Source organism: Rattus norvegicus, chromosome 3, assembly GCF_036323735.1.
Source record: "Rattus norvegicus strain BN/NHsdMcwi chromosome 3, GRCr8, whole genome shotgun sequence".
NCBI lineage: Eukaryota > Metazoa > Chordata > Mammalia > Rodentia > Muridae > Rattus > Rattus norvegicus.
The window spans coordinates 80,260,234-80,276,237 of NC_086021.1; the positions used below are offsets into that span (position 1 = coordinate 80,260,234).

The 16,004-nt window shown below is 42.1% G+C and overlaps 1 long non-coding RNA gene across 1 annotated transcript in view; it reads left to right on the top strand.

The window, feature by feature from the left end:
• The window catches only part of LOC134486383 (uncharacterized), a 29,733-nt gene extending 18,289 nt beyond the window's left edge, over positions 1-11,444 (top strand). The window contains exons 1-2 of the long non-coding RNA XR_010065229.1: positions 1-10,285; positions 11,224-11,444. The exon at positions 1-10,285 is cut by the window's left edge and continues 18,289 nt beyond it. This is a non-coding gene — a long non-coding RNA (uncharacterized LOC134486383). The remainder of the gene's footprint in view (positions 10,286-11,223) is intronic.
• Positions 11,445-16,004: the final 4,560 nt, after the last annotated feature.

Here is a 16,004-nt window from a genome sequence, read left to right on the forward strand (position 1 = left end):
TGAGGTCCCTGTAGGATTCGCTGAGCAGATCAGGAGTTAGGCCTGCAGATGTACAAAGGAGAGAGGTGACTGTCTCCCTAACATCTGTGCTCAGGCTTAAGCTCTTCAGTCTTTCCACAGCTCCTTCCGCAAAGCCCGCTCTCCAGTAGACTTTATATAAGGCAGTATCTTCTTTCTCCTTTGTTTTCTTTCCTCCCAATGAGTTGGCCACCTGGCCCACCTCCTATGTCTAGGTGATGACTGTGTGTTGCGGGAGGTTCTGTTCCCTAGTCCTGCCCCCGCTGGCTCCTTAGTTGGTCCCCTTACCTCAAGTCTCAGCTAAAATACCATTTCTTTGAAATGCCTTTCCGAGTGTGCTAATTTGGACAGCCCCTAGATGTTCTATTGTTCTGTTGATTTTCTTCATCAGAAGTCTGCATTTTCTTGCTTGTAAATTTGATTCTTCATGTCTGTCCTCCCTTCAGAATTTTAGCACCATGAGAGTCTTACACATGGAAAGAAAGCTTATTTATCTATTTCTCCCTCCCCTTCCCTCCCTCCCTTGTTTCTTTTCCTCTCTCTACCTCCCCTCCCTCCTTTCCTTCCTTCCCTTGCATATTGAATGGTACTGAGGATTGAACCCAGGGCCTTGTCATTGGTAGACAAGCATTTTACAACTGAGCTACATCCCAATCCCTACTCTCCTTCCTTTACTTTTAGAATTGATCACACAGGAAGGGCTTGATCTACTGGTTAGTGATAATTCATGCTTTAACACACATTCATTTGAAAGCCTGTTGGTTTGTAGTAATGTTAGGTGCAAATGATGCTTCCTGACTCATCCATTTTTCCTCTCCGTATCCACAAATGTAAAACAAGGCTCTGTAGAATTGTGGGAGAGGCAGGGAGACTTCATTTGTATTATTAATCTCTCTCTCTCTCTCTCTCTCTCTCTCTCTCTCTCTCTCTCTCATACTTGTATGGCAGAAAGCTTGGGCAGTCTGTGTTAGCAGAATTGTACTTACAGTTGCTTCTTATACGACGTGGCACAGACCTGGAAGCAGAGAGTTCCACATGGCACGTTGGGTTATAACCCTCAAGCCATCTCACCCCAGAGGACATACTTCCTCTGTCTAGGTCTGACATCCTAACTAAAGTTTCCACAAACTCCCAAAATGGAGGCACCATCTGGGGACAAAGTATTCAAACACAGGAGATATGAGGGACATTTCACCTTCAAACCATACCAGTGACCCTGTCATCTACTGCAAGTAGCTGACATGACCATTTCTTAGTAAGCCACCTGTTCCACAGCAGATTAAATTAAGCTGAGATGACTGCTTACTACTGTTTTAGAATTCGTTTATCCACCCACCCACCCATCCATCCATCCATAGATCTATCCTCCCACCTACTCACCCACTCATCCATCCATCCGTCCATCCGTCCGTCCATCCATCCATCCATCCATCCATCCATTCACCCATAGATTCATCCGTCCACCCATCCATCATCCGTCCATCCATAGATCTATCCTTCCACCTACTCACCCACCCATCTACCCATCCATCCATCCATCCACCCACACACCCACCCACCCACACACCCATAGATTCATCCATCCATCCATCCATCTATATATCCATCCATCCACTTACCATTTATATGACCTATATAAAAAATTCTCAACTTGAATCTTCCTAAGGCTTCTTGCAAAAAATTTCAGAATAACCCGGTGTCAGCGGAGAATTTACTTAGAGAACTTGTAATTGATTAGCCACAGGTGGTCCCACCTGCTTAGCTTCTGTTTTCAGTACAGCTGCTCTTGGTAAGATGTTTGACTCTTGTGAAATTAGATGAGAGAAACAAAGAAAAACAAAAGATCTTGGCTACTTCTTCTGATTCATTTACTTCGAGGATCTTTTAGAAACTAAATCAAATGTAGCTGGACTGCAGAGGCAGTCCATCAGGACAGAGTCTACTTGCCTAAAGGCTATGAGCATTTTGTAAACAAATTGCTACCTGGTTTTTTTTTTTTGTTTGTTTGTTTGCTTGTTTGTTTTTTGTCAAAATGCTTACTATGCACCCTGTCTTTGTAAGTATGGCCAGTGAAGCAAAGACTGCAGATCCCCTGTCTTTGGGGAGGGGCATGTGAGAAAAAGCTGAGGCTGTGTGATTGTTTCATGATGATGTGTCTGGAACCGAACAAATTTAGAGTACTTAGGAGGTCCTCTGAAGAAAATTGAATTAAAAAACAAACCTGCAAAACCACCGTCTGTAAGATTGAAATACACCAGAGTGCCTACTATTTCATCTGTCCATTAGCAAGGATCAAAAGGCAGTAATGGTCCTGGTAAGGCTGTGCTTAAGACAAATGCTCTCAGGCACTGCTGGTGTGAATTGATACAACCTTCCTGGGAAGAACTTTATAACGACTCCGAGATTCCCACACCTTTTCCCCCCATGCTTCATCTTTTAGCTAACTTTTTTGCCAAGCATGGTTTGTATACTGAGGATTTTAGTGTGGCACTTTTTCTAACAGTGAAAAACTGGCAGTGTCAAATGTATATTAAATGGTTAAGTAAGCAACAGAATATCCATGTAATAGTGTATTATGCTGTCATTAAGACTTACGAGTATGAGGTAATGTTAAATAAAATGCAAGATATGAAATTATACATGGACTATGAATTTAACTATGAGAAAGAAAACATGCTAGGAAAATACTGGAAGGCTATTTGGGAAAATATCAAGTGATCATCTTTGGATTGTGGAATTTTTTTTTTCTTGGATAGTATTTGTGCTTTTCTATGTCTTCCTCCATGAGAATGTGCTATGTGGATTCCCATGAAGAAATGCTTTTTAATGGAATAAACCGGAAGCAGAAGTAGATTCTAATTTAGGCTCTATCCAACAGTAGTTACAGTGGCTTGGTAAATTATTTAATCTCCCTAAGCTTCCATTTATGTCTGTAAAGTGAGGGCTGATAGCATCGAACTTGCTGGAGGGCTGGGATATGCAGATCTTGCATTTCAGAAGCCAGCAGAATCGCCAACATACATTAGACAGTTAATAAATAGCACTTGTTGAAATTATGACTTGGTTTAGAGATGATTATAAGCTGGAAAAAGTAATTTCTCTCACTTGACTAATTCATCTCTTATCTTTTATGGTTCAATCCAACACTTTATAGAAAAACAATGTTTCAAACTCCAACTCATTTTGCAGATCTTGTGATTCTTTTCAATGAGGAGACTTAACAGCTTTATATAAATCTAATCATTAAGCATGATAATTGATGTTCTGTTTCACATGTCTGATAGTTAAACGTTTTTTGCACATAATTGTATACACATCAATGTCATTTGCACGACACTGTACAACAATTGCAATACACTCAAATCGCATACCCGCTTCCCAACCATTAGATGGTTCTTAAAAATACACAATGAGATTTCCTTAAGGAAAATCTTCTTACAATAGAATTTGTAGAAGCAGACGGATGAGACAGCTCGGCAGGTGAAAGTGCGAGCTTGGCTGCTTGAGTTTGATCCATTTAACTCGGAAGGAAAGAACTGATTTCCGCACACGTGGTCCGAAAGAAGAGGAGAGACAGGAGGAGAGAACTGAGTTTCGCACACGTGGCCTTTCAGGGTGTACTCACGTCAGACCTAGCTCACGTCACACACGTCTCTCTCCCTCATCCATATAACACATAAAAAAATCTAGAAACATTTTTATCTAAGTCTTTTTTTAATTTTAAATGTTTCCCTGGGTATATACTAATCAAAATGAGTTAGTTTGTCAAAAGGCAGATTGGTGCAGATGTCCTCTATGAAGTAGACTACGTCATGCTAATAGCACGAGAATACCTGCAATTCAAAACGTGTGCCCATGTGAGAGCGTGAGTGAGGTCACCACTGTTTGGGTTTCCGTTTTTTGAATGTCAAGAAATCTGTATGTAATTCTAAGCACTTTCACTGTTAGTTACATTGTCTCGGCTGTGGTCTACCCTTTATAACTTGAAGAAAGCCTTGATTTATACAGATTTTTGAGAGATATTAAGATTTGTATTCCTGTGCAATGCAAATCATTCCAGCTTCTTTCTGTCTGGCATACAGTTTTTCATTTCTCCCGTAGTTGGCCTCATCTATCTTGTTGATGATGTTTTTCAATAAGTTCATGTAATGTTCCTCACTGAGATGAGAATTGTAGTTGTTAAAACTTTCCTTTAAAATGTAACACTTTCCTAGCTTATCTAGAACAAAATCTATGCTATACATTCTAGAAAGTAAAACTCCCCCTGCCCCCATACTGATTTCCAGCTGGTTTTTCTACTGGAAAACTACTTTCCACCGGTTTAAAAACATTTATTTTTGTTCCAATTGACTTATTAGTCTTAGTTAAATTCTTACCCAGTGTCATAGACTATTTAGAAATGTTGCTTAATAAAGTGATAGTATTTTCCAAAGAGATTTTACAAATAGTGAGAATATAATTTTATTATTAGAAATGCCTATTTTTAGCGCTGTACTAAATAAGAAATGAGTTCCTAAGTCCCTACACTAAAAACTTTCCATGCTATACTAAATAAACTATTTAAATCCCTGAAGTAATAGTTTTTGAATGGAGAAAAAAACCAGCTTCAATGTTGTAGGAAAACTCACCAGGCTCACCCAGGACATTCCTGGAGACAAGCAAATACTGTCTGCTGATTATAGCACTCGGCTTTCTCGTCTTCTTTTGGTAAGCACATTTCCCTTTAAACACATGCATTAGATTACAGATTATCTTCTCCTCATTATGAAGACAGAGTTGCCACTGTTAGTCCACAGGAGCTGATGGTCCTCAATTTCTAATAAGACATAAATGAAATTGCATAGCATGACTTCACTGAACTTCGTCTTTTGCTCAGCAATGCTGGCATTTTCTCAGCACCTGTGGCTCCTTCCTGAGCCCCACGCCTCTCTCTTCTGTCTGCACCTCCCTGCACTCTGGTCAGGTGCACTCCTTAGGCCACTGGTGTGGCTTGTTTTAACAAGAGTCACTTAACAATGATTGGAACACTGCCACTCAGCCTTTTGGCTCAGAGCAAGGGCTGCTTCTATTTCAGTAAAGTGTGAATGGATGGATAGGCTCAGGTAGCCTGCTGTGTTTCCCCTGGGCGCACAGTGCCAACGTGCCTTCTAGTTTGTTGCTTCAACAGTTCTTAGGAATGTGTCTGTTCATATTATCAACACCTGCATCTCAGAGAAGACGTAAAAGAGGGAAGAGAGAGCAAGGGCTTCCAGAAGTCACCAACACCCCTTTTGTGTCCCTGTAAATTTGCTAACGTGGTCTATATTAGTAGGAAGAGAAACTGGAAAATTGACTCCAGTGATCCTGTGCTCAGTTAAAACTCAGCGCCAAAGCCCCTCCATAGCACATGCGAGGCCCTGAGACAGGTCTTTAGCCATAAGATGGGAGTAACAAAAGAATTGAAGAGCTGCACACACAGGCTGAGGCGAGGGCTCCGTGGCAGGTGTGCAAGTGTGAGCAGGTGTGCAAGTGTTACATCTGTGTTTGGATTCCCAGAGCCCTGGGTAGAGCTGGTGTGGTGGCGTGTCCGTAGTCCTAGCAGTTCAAGGGCAGGATGGGAGGCTGACACAGGAGGAGGTCCTCAAGCAGAGTTAGCTTCTCTCCCCTCTGGGGTCCATATGAACGATAATTAACTTTTGCCTACTTTTCTCTCTTGGAGGCAAGTGGCCCTATCTTCTTGCGGATCACTACTTAACTTCCTACTTCTATGGGCACCCCCTTTTAGCCTCAGGCACCATTTGTCATTGATTTTTATACTTGGAGGTGAGGTTCGACTCTCACTTTGCTCTCCAAACACATATACCCTTTGTAGTCTCTAGCCACTGGATATTTTTAGTAATTTTATCTATCTCACTATTTGTGCTATGTTTAAATACGCAGGACAATATAAATGTTTATTTAGACATTCCTGCTTTTAACAGATCATTATTGTTACCTAATATCTACGTACTTAATCACCAAATTCAACTCAAACTTGACTTACACTGTACAGATCCCCTTTCGGTATGTTTAAACACAGACTAGGTGTAAATTACATCTCTCAGAAGAAAAGCACCCTCTGGAGAGTGCTGGCATGGCTGCTCAGTAAAGCAGCTCTGTAAGTCTCCCCTCTTTCTAAGATCTCTGTGTTCTTCAACATCCCTCTTCTGCTTGCTTTTATTGGCCTCGTTTCTTCTCGTTCACTGTGCTCATCACATCTCTAATGATTCTTGGCTGTCTGCTAATTTTAAGATGCTCCAGTAAGAGCCTCAGTGCATGTCTGGGAAATACGTGGAATGGACACTGGAGCCAGGGACGTCTATGGCGTGAAGCCATTGCTGACTGGCAGCCAACACGGAACATAAACCAGAAACCCGTCTCTGTTGGTGTAAATCGCTGTGACTTGGGTGTTCTTTTAAACTCTAGCATAACATAGTTGAGAGACACGGGTTCTAGAACACTTTTTTGGTAATCAGACTTGTAAAAACATTAACTGTATTTTAGGCATAATGTGTGTATTTTATATTCTACTTAATGAATGCATATGGCTTCTCTCTCTTCCTTTCTTTCATAAATGGAATCATATGATAATCACTCTTATTATTATGCTTCTTTAGTTCAGCATGACGTCTTGGAGGATCACCTATGCTGTGTATATTGATGTAACTTGCCTTTTTCTACCGGAGCATTATTGTGCTGTATGGATACACAACTAGTTATTTCACTCATATTACTAAAGATTTTAAACCACCCACTGCCTCATACCTATGTTGAAGATGAGAGTTGCAGTACTACTGTATTTTATGTTATAAAATGACACAAGTGTCTAAAGTTGAGATAATGCATAATGAAATAAATATAACTTACTTTCTTGTTTCATAGTATCCATGCCATCCTGATTAGTCCCAAGGTATCATCAACTGTTTAGGTGCACCTTAGCGATGCTCCAAATTGAAGCATTGCCTTTCCCCCTAGATTTACATCCTTCTCTTGCTCTCCCTGTGTGCAGAAGAAGTGTTTTTATTCAATTAACTACAGAAGTGCGTTAGTCTCACAGACTTTTTTCCTACCCTTTTACCAACAGTCCTAGTCCAACACATCTCGGGTTCACACACAGTCACTCTCTGTCTCTTCCTGTTCTCGTCCCGACATCCCAACATAATTTATTACTTCTTGGATTAAATATGAAAAACTATCATTCATCTAGAAACTCACAGGTTTCCTCTAGGCTTCAAGTGTCTTGTATGTAATATTCTATTGCCTTTTAAATTTCTCTAGAATTTTTATTCATGCTCTTTTTACACATCTCACCTTAATATTGAGGCCATTGTTTTCTTAACCATGAGAATTAAAAAAAAAACCCACAGAAATAGGAATGTCCTTTTGTTTGAATTCTAGGTGTGGGGACGTGGAGCTGCTTCAGAGGGTCTACAGCAACTGACTATGGTTTGCCTCGTGCTCCATTGTGTGGGGTGAATTGTTGGGTGATCGCTGATGGTCCCTGCTTAAGTAGTTGCATACAAGAAAGAAACGATGAGAAGAAATTAGATACCTGACATCGAAGATCAAACCATGACCCTAATCAACAGCACATAGTTCAACGATAATGTTGCCCATTTCTTTTCTACTCTTTTTCTCTCCTATCCAATGTTAGGGCTTGAAAGGTGAGAAAAGGGTGGGGAAGGGTAGAAGAAAGAACCCACCAAGTAGCAAAGACCAGCTACAGAGAACCCATTCTATGTACTCAGTGGTTCTCAACCATCCTAATGCTGTGAACTCTTAGTGCCGTTTCTCATGTTTGGTGACCTCCAGCCACAAAATTATTTTCATTGCTACTTCGAAACTGTAACTTTGCTACTGTTATGAATTATAATGTGAGGATCTGTGTTTCCTGATGGTCTTAGGTGCCCCCTGTGGAAGACCCCCAAAGGGATAGCGACCCACAGGTTGAGAACTGCTGTAATAGTCCCTTCAATGGGCCAGGTCTTTATATTTATGTTTTTCTCTCATTTACTAATTCCATCTTTAATCCCCCCCTAAGGTGCAGTTCAGATCATGCAGCTCCTTTCTCAGTCAGCCTTCAATGGCTCCCCATGGTCCTCTGAATTAAGTGTACACTCCTTAGAGAGGTACTCAGGGCTCTGAGGAGATGTGCACTGAATGAAGTTTTTCTTCTTTGTCACAGAAGGAGAGCTAGAGTTCTGTGGAGAAGAAAACCATGTCTGCACACCAGCCCGTAATCTGTTTAGCTATGTTATACAACACCTTTTATGTTTAACATCGGGGGCAGATCCCTGACCTCTGGCAAGCCTGTGAAATAGACCTTGCCTTCCTGAAAGTTGGGGATATAAATAATATTTATATATAAGGTCTGCAATATCACAGGATCACTTTCATGAGCTGTAATTAAATAGGACCCTTGCCATAAATTCCTTAGCCCTTGATGCCGCACAACAGCTGGTGACCTTAGTTTTTAAGTGTTTTGGGGGATGAGGGAAGAAAAAGTGAGGGTCATTAGTGAGGTCTAGCCTCTGAGGCTTTTGTGAATATTTGGGTTTAGTGTGCACCCCCACCCCCTAACGGAAGGACATCTGTTCCTTCTGTCTGTAGCTGTTGACAATGGCATTGAAAGCAGCCTAAATGAATGGATCTTACCAGCCCTGGCCTATTATTTGATTGACAGGACTTAACGGATACAATTTTTCCCTTCCCACAGAAACATTCTCAACAGGCTGCTAGATTTTTTTTGTTGCTGTTTCCCTTTCTGTGAGGGGGACAAGCCACATTCAAAGGAATGTGATGGCAGCCTTACCTACGGGCTTGTGGATTTTCCTGAGAAGGCCACACCACGCAGCATATGTCATATCCCACACTGTGTTCCCAGGTCCCTTTATGGGTTGCTAGACATAGCAGGTAACCAGCAGCCGCCTATGATGTTGAAGAGATTTATTGATGAGAATGTGATGTTGAACGGGGGTGAACTCAGGAGGTAGAATGCTCTGTGGAGATTCAGATGGTGGACCATAGGGCAAGGCCCTTATTGGAGACTGTGGAGAGCAAGGTCAAGGGTTCTTAACAAACTTTAGAAATTAAATGTTGTATGTGATTTTTTTTTGTGTGATCACAAAATGAAGAGAAATTCAGCATAACATTTTAGGTCAAAATGAAAATAAAATGTATCCAAGTGCAAGAGAAAATGGCAAAAAATTTATGTTATTTATTTATTTATTTATTTATTTATTTATTTATTTATTTATTGCTACTGTCCACATGTATACTTAACAAAAGCATAATGTTATTGGGTGGTTTCTTTAGAAGTGTTAAGGCGTCTTAAAAACTAGTTGTAAGGGGTTGGGGATTTGGCTCAGTGGTAGAGCGCTTGCCTAGGAAGCGCAAGGTCCTGGGTTCGGTACCCAGCCCCGAAAAAAAAAAAAAAAAAGAAAAAAAGAAAAGAAAAAAAAACTAGTTGTAAATGTTTCAGTATTCGATACACTGTCTACACCATCTTTCTGTGTCTGGACAGATTTGTGACTTGTTGGTTTCCAATAGAATGTGTGCCCAAATGATTTTATGGGACTAATAGGTCAAAAAAAAGTAAGGTTCTGACTCTGCCTTGTTCTCTCTTGTGCTTGTGCTGGGGCTCCCAGTTACCAGGCAAGTCCAGCAATGGGAAACTCCCATGTTGTGAAGAAGCCCACACTATAAGAACAGGGATGACTCCCAGGAGTCATCACGAGCACCCAGCACAGGATGGCCTATGGCCAGTCACAACCCCATCTCCAGTGTTATATCTGTTGATGACTGCAGGATCTTCCAGGACAACAACCCAGCTGATTTTCTCTTGGATTCCTGACCTATACTTTTTTTTTGGAGAAAAGTAAGATAAAAATAAGTAAGATAGTTTGTTATGCAACAATAGTTACCAGAATGCATGTTTAAAACATAAAAAGTTGCCAGCACATTGTTACTTTACCTTCCAGCTAGATCTTTAGTCAATAGAGCCAAGGTGAAATGCATGAGCATATCTATGATTTATTTCTTCATCTTATTTTATGTACTTGGAAGTTCAGTCTATACTTATGTCTGTGCACCTCGTATTTGTAGTACCGGAGAAGGTCAGAAGAGGACATCAGATACCCTGAGACTGGAGTTGCAGATGGCTGTCGTTGCTGGGGATCAAACCCAGGTCCTCTGGGAGAGCCGTCAGTGCTCTGAACTGCTGAGCCATCTCTCCAGTTTATTTCTTAAGGTAACTCTCTAAAGTCTGAAAAGCAAGAATTATTCTTAGTGCTTTCAGCAAGTACCCTGTCGCCTACCTGTAAGCACAAGCACGGAGTAAAGAGCACATGGATTTCCAAGGCAGAATGGTGCCGGCTTAGGTTTTAACTCAGAGCTCTGCAGTTTGTATAGCCTTGAACAAATCACTTAAACCACTTAAACCTCAGAGGATTACCAAGAGAGAAATATGAGGTACCCTGTTAAAGTGCCAAATAAAGTGGCTATTCACAGACTACTTGAGGAGAGGATTATGCCCAGATTTCTTTCTTCTACTCTGCTTACCTTCCAGCACTTTCTGTGTTTCTGTCCTCTTGGACCTTGAAGTATCTGATCAATTCAGGGAGCGGGGGGGCGGCGGGAGTGAAGGCAGCATTCCCATCACCTTGGCTGCATGGCGGCATGGCTGCATGGTGGCATGGCTGCATGGCCACACGGCTGCACCACTGCATGGTTGCATTTTAAGAGGTAATTCCTGAAGGCAGAGGCATCTTGAAGATCAAGGAATGAGTCCCAGCGCCTGGACTCTTCTTCAATTGATGTTTCTAGAGAAAGACCTCCCTGTCATTGTTCTTTCCAAACCATCTGCCCTGGGCTTTTTCAATAATGAAATTGGTCCTATTCTCAGCCAAGGGTGCTGGCCTTCCTGTCAAGGAGAGAAGTGAGAAGCCAAACCATGTACCCAGTTATTTCACACTGAGTTTTGGAGGTGTGAGCACTGAAGAGTGTAAAGCAAAAACCAGTCACAGAGGTGGGCCAAGAGGTGTGTATGGAGAGCATTAGCTCTGGGAAATGAGGAAGCCTGGTACTCTCTAATGATGGCTTTGCCATAGACGACAGCTGAGGGAGGTGAGAACGGCTTCTTGAGCCATTTTTATTTCCTTATTTCTTTTTTACCCTTTATCATTTCAGACAGCAGGATGAAATGAAGACTTAAGAAGGAACAGCTTGGGCTGGAGAGATGGCTCAGTGGTTAAGAGCTCTGACTGCTCTTCCAGAGGTCCTGAGTTTAATTCCCAGCAACCACATGGTGGCTCACAACCATCTGTAATAGGATCTGATGCCCTTTTCTGGTGTGTCTGAAGAGAGTGTACTCAAATAATTAAATAAATAAATCTTGAAAGCAAAACAAATCACGGCTTTTTGCCTCTACCTTTATTGAGGGTTTTAAGAGGGCAGTGGGCTTGTGTGGAGAGAGGTTTACTTGCTTACAGCCTGGGACATGTCCTTGTAAAGCCGCCGATATGTGGCAGCTGCAGAATCTACTCTAAGGGCAGCGCTCCTGGCTTATTTGTTTGTTTGCTTGTTTGGGTCGTTTGTTAGTCTTTTGGTTTTTTTAGATACAAATTAAATGATTTTCACTTTGAGTGTTACTTTTTTTTTTTTTTTTTGGTTCTTTTTTTCGGAGCTGGGGACCGAACCCAGGGCCTTGCGCTTCCTAGGTAAGCGCTCTACCACTGAGCTAAATCCCCAGCCCCTGGATGTTACTTTTTAATCTTTGCCTATATATACTTTTTTAATCTTTGTAGCTTTTCAAAAGTTCTCATTAAATAGTTGTGTAAAAAGAAAAGCATAGATTTTTGACTTTATAAAAGCCAGCCGCTGTTCCTCATAGGTCGAGTTGAAGCTCAGCGACACGGAAACAGTGCAAACAGGAGCTTTTCACTAACCGAATATTTTCTTTGATGTGATTGGTTAATAGGTGCTCATTGGCATTCAGATGTGGAGAGCAAATCTGATTCCTGGTTATCTATGCTCTTCTCAGCGAAGATCTGGGGTTTGAATCTTTAGGGGTTTGCTTGGGGTTCATGCTAGTGGTTCCTGTTGTAAAATTTTCCCACTATGGCTTCTTGGGAAGGCGGGACCAATACTGCTGTATCTGTGGCTGGCTCATGAGTCTGACTGAGGCTTCTGGGGTCATCTGTGGGAAGCTTGGGAAAGTCTGGAGGTCACCCTGCTGACTTAGTGACCCTCACTTTGGCTCTCCTGTGCTACAAACCCTGTAAGTTTGTAGCATAGGTTCTGTTTGCTCCCGGCTTCATCTTCTCATGCTGAGCCTTATTCCAGGGCTCTCTCAGCTTGGCTGTCACCTGTGTTTGCCTGTAGGGGCATCTAAGAATTTCTGAGTCTGATCCAAGCCACACAGGATCCAGGGTATCCTAGGAAAGCCCCTCTCTCATTATCTACACTGTGCCACAGTATCATGGGGCAGCTTACAGTTTAACTTGGGACAAACTCCTCCAAGGGTCGCTGGTGAAGTAGACCTTAAGTCTTCTTCCCTTCAGCCCGATCTCACCAGTTCATCTCGCTTCACCTGGACCTTCCTGAACTGAGCCTATCACTCAGTTGCCAAGACCCTATCTTTGGCACTTTCAACTTTTTATTATTAGATCCTTCTTCCTCTGACTATGATGTCTACTCAACCATACCACTGCTCACCTATGCAAACAGTACTGATGAAATCTAAGAAATAAAAGTCTGCAAGCAGACCCAATTTAAAGCGGGGGATAGACAGACATGTGCTGATATTTACAACAAATCATCCCAGAAACATTTTATATTGTAATGCTTATAGTGTATGTCATTTGTAATATGTTCTTTGGTCATTTATTAAATTTATCATATGCATTATAATAGTTACTGAGTTTCTATAAAATCATTTAAAATGTCATTTGGTAGTTAATGTTTCACAGGTTTAGTAAAGCATGTCTTTGTCACTGGCATTTGCTATGGCTGGTTTAACCAAGTACCACAAAAACTCTGTTGCTTAAAAACAAACACATGTTTATTAGTTCATACTTCTGTCAAGGAAAATCCAAAAAATGTAGGTATTGGGAGCTCTGTCTTCAGTCTAAAATCTGTAAGGGAATTCCTCCTCGTCTCTTCCTGGTTTTTGGTGTCCTGTTGGCAGTTTTGGGCATTTCTTGGCTAACATTGATCCTCAGTCATCCCCAGGATGTTGGTTAGAATGAGAAAGGCCCCCAGAGGCTCAAATCTATGGGACTGGGTACTTGGTACCCAGTTGGGATAGGATTAGGAGGTAATGAAGAAGGTTTTGGGGTTTCCCAGGATACAATCTCTGCTTCATGTTTGTTGATCTTGAAGTGAGCTCCCAGCTGCTGCTCCAGTGCCATGCCTGCCTGCCACCACATTTTCTGCCCTGCTAGTGACAGGCTCACCTCCCTCCGGAACAGTTGGCCCCAAGGGAACCCTTCCCTTTTGCCTTGGTCCTGGAGCTTTAGCTCAGCCATAGAAAAATAACACAGAGCTTCCTCCCAGGCTTCCTTCATGTGATCGTCCCTCGTACAATTAAGTAATTTCCTAATTCTTTGACAAAAAAAAAGAGCACTCATATTGGATTAGGACCACCTTCCTCAATGATTTCATCTTGACAATAATCTGTAAAGAGTCTGTTTCTTTTGTCTATTCCTTTCCTTTAGTTTCCTCCTTTTTCTTTTGTCACCTCTGTATTTGTGGTGTGTGTTTGTGCACATGGTATGTGTGTGTGTGTGTGTGTGTGTGTGTGTGTGTGTGTCTGTGTACACACCAGAGGTCAAGATCAGCTGTCTTCCCCAATTGCTTTTCAGCATATTTTTAAAGACAGGATCTCTCCCTTGCTGATAAAGCTTGACTGGCTGTTTAGTGAGCCCTAAGGATGGTCTTGTTTCCTCCCTAGTGCTGGGTTCACAGGCACCTACTGCCATGCTTGACTTTTATGTGTGTGCTGGGGATTGAACTTAGGGCATCATGCTTACACAGCAAGCTCTTTACCAACTGAGCCACCTTCCAGCCCCTTTATTTAGAAAGATCATATTTCTAACTAAGACCATATCTGAGGTACCGGCAGTTAAGACTTAGTCTTTGCTTGCAAACACAATTTAATTCAGAAGAGACATTAAGATATTTTGTTGTTGTTGGAAATGATGGTGGCAGTGGTATCATAGGATCGCATGCTCCAGGTGTCCGTGTATATGTCACTAATGTATAAGCAATAAAAAGGAGGTTGGAAATAAACTCTCAGTTTGGATGTAAACATAAGCTAGAGGCTATACAGAGCTTGGTAGCACTCCACTTGTAACAGACTTGGACATTGTCCAAGAAATAATAATGATTCACAGGCAAAATAAATACTTAAACTGGAAATTTTAACTAAACATTGGTCCTGTTTGAGAGCTTCTCCCAGAAATACATTGCCTTGCTGTGTGCTAAAGCTTTCAAGATGTTTTTCCATGGATGGTAACTCATACTCCCCCCCCCCCTTTCCATTTCATTTCTTAACGACCCAAAGACATCCAGGAGAAAGCAGCTTCTGTTTTGGAAGGATTGACTAGAGAAATAAGATCCTTAGACTCGGTGGCAGGAGAGTTCCTCTGTTCACAGCTCCTTTCCCAACTCTAGCATACGCGCCCAGTGCTCACGTACGTGCCTCCCACTCAAAGCCCTACTCTCCCTGCGTGCTTCTCTCCTGGATTTCTAGTTGGACCTCAGCCATCTGGTTGTCTTTCTCATGGTTCAGCCTCATGCAAAGCTAGAATCCAGGTACTCCTGGTCCTCTGGGGAGACCTTTAGTTTCCTGGCAAAGCTTGTTATGAAGTTCTCCAGTGGATGCTGGCTTGTCCAAGTCTGAGTTTCCCAGTTCTACATTTCAGTTCCCCTGTGCTCCCTTTGGCATATGGTTCTTCTTCCCCAGTGGTCCTGGTTTCAGAATTGGTGAGAGAGGATTAGCATTGTTCTCTTCTAACATGCCAGACATTGTGTCATAGTTCTTGTAGACTGCTGGTGTAATACTTCATCCTGGAAGACACCTTGTAATTCCCAATTGCAAATGAGAACTTGAGGCTCAGGGAAATTAATAATTATTATTGTCTGAGGGCCCCAAATAAATGAGTTGACACAGCCATCATTTGAACATAAGTCTGTCCCTGCTCAAGCTTTATTGTTCTTTCTAACACAATTTAATCTCTCCCAAGACAATCCATGAGCTTGTCTGGGCAGCCCCTCTTAAAGGAGACGTGGACATATGGGGGGGACTGGTGGGGCTTTAAACCATCACTTGGCAAATCAAGATCTGGAGTAGAGATCTCATCTTGGTAGACTTTTGGCTTCAGAGGATGTGGTGATTGAATGAGAATGGCCACCATAGGTTCATACGTTTGAATGCCTGATCTCCTGTGAGTGGAACTGAGAAAGATTAGGAGGTATGGCCTTTTGGAGGAGGTGTGGCCTTGTTGAAGGAAGTGTGTCACTATGGGTGATGGGCTTTGAGGTTTCAAAAGTCCGTACCAAGCCCAGTGTGTTTTTCTGCCTGTCTGCTGCCCGCATATCCATGTATAATGTTTTCAGCAACTTCTCCAACACCGTGCCTGCCTGGCCTCTACCACACTTCCCATCGTGATACCCGTGGACTACTGAAGCTGTAAGAAAACCCTCAGTTAAATGCTTCCTTTTGTAAGAGTTGCCTTGGTCAGGGTCCCTCCTCACAGCAATAGCATTGTAATTAAGACAAGATATTTGACAAATCTGGAAACGTATTCGTTTGTTACTCTGAGGGGAGGTGACAGTGGCACCAATGACAGAGCTATGGATGCCAATGAATATTGTACACGTCACACATTGCTACCAGATAGAGAAGACATAGACACTGTTAGGGAATCGTGTTTTTCCTTATTCCAGACTTGGAATGAATGGGCACT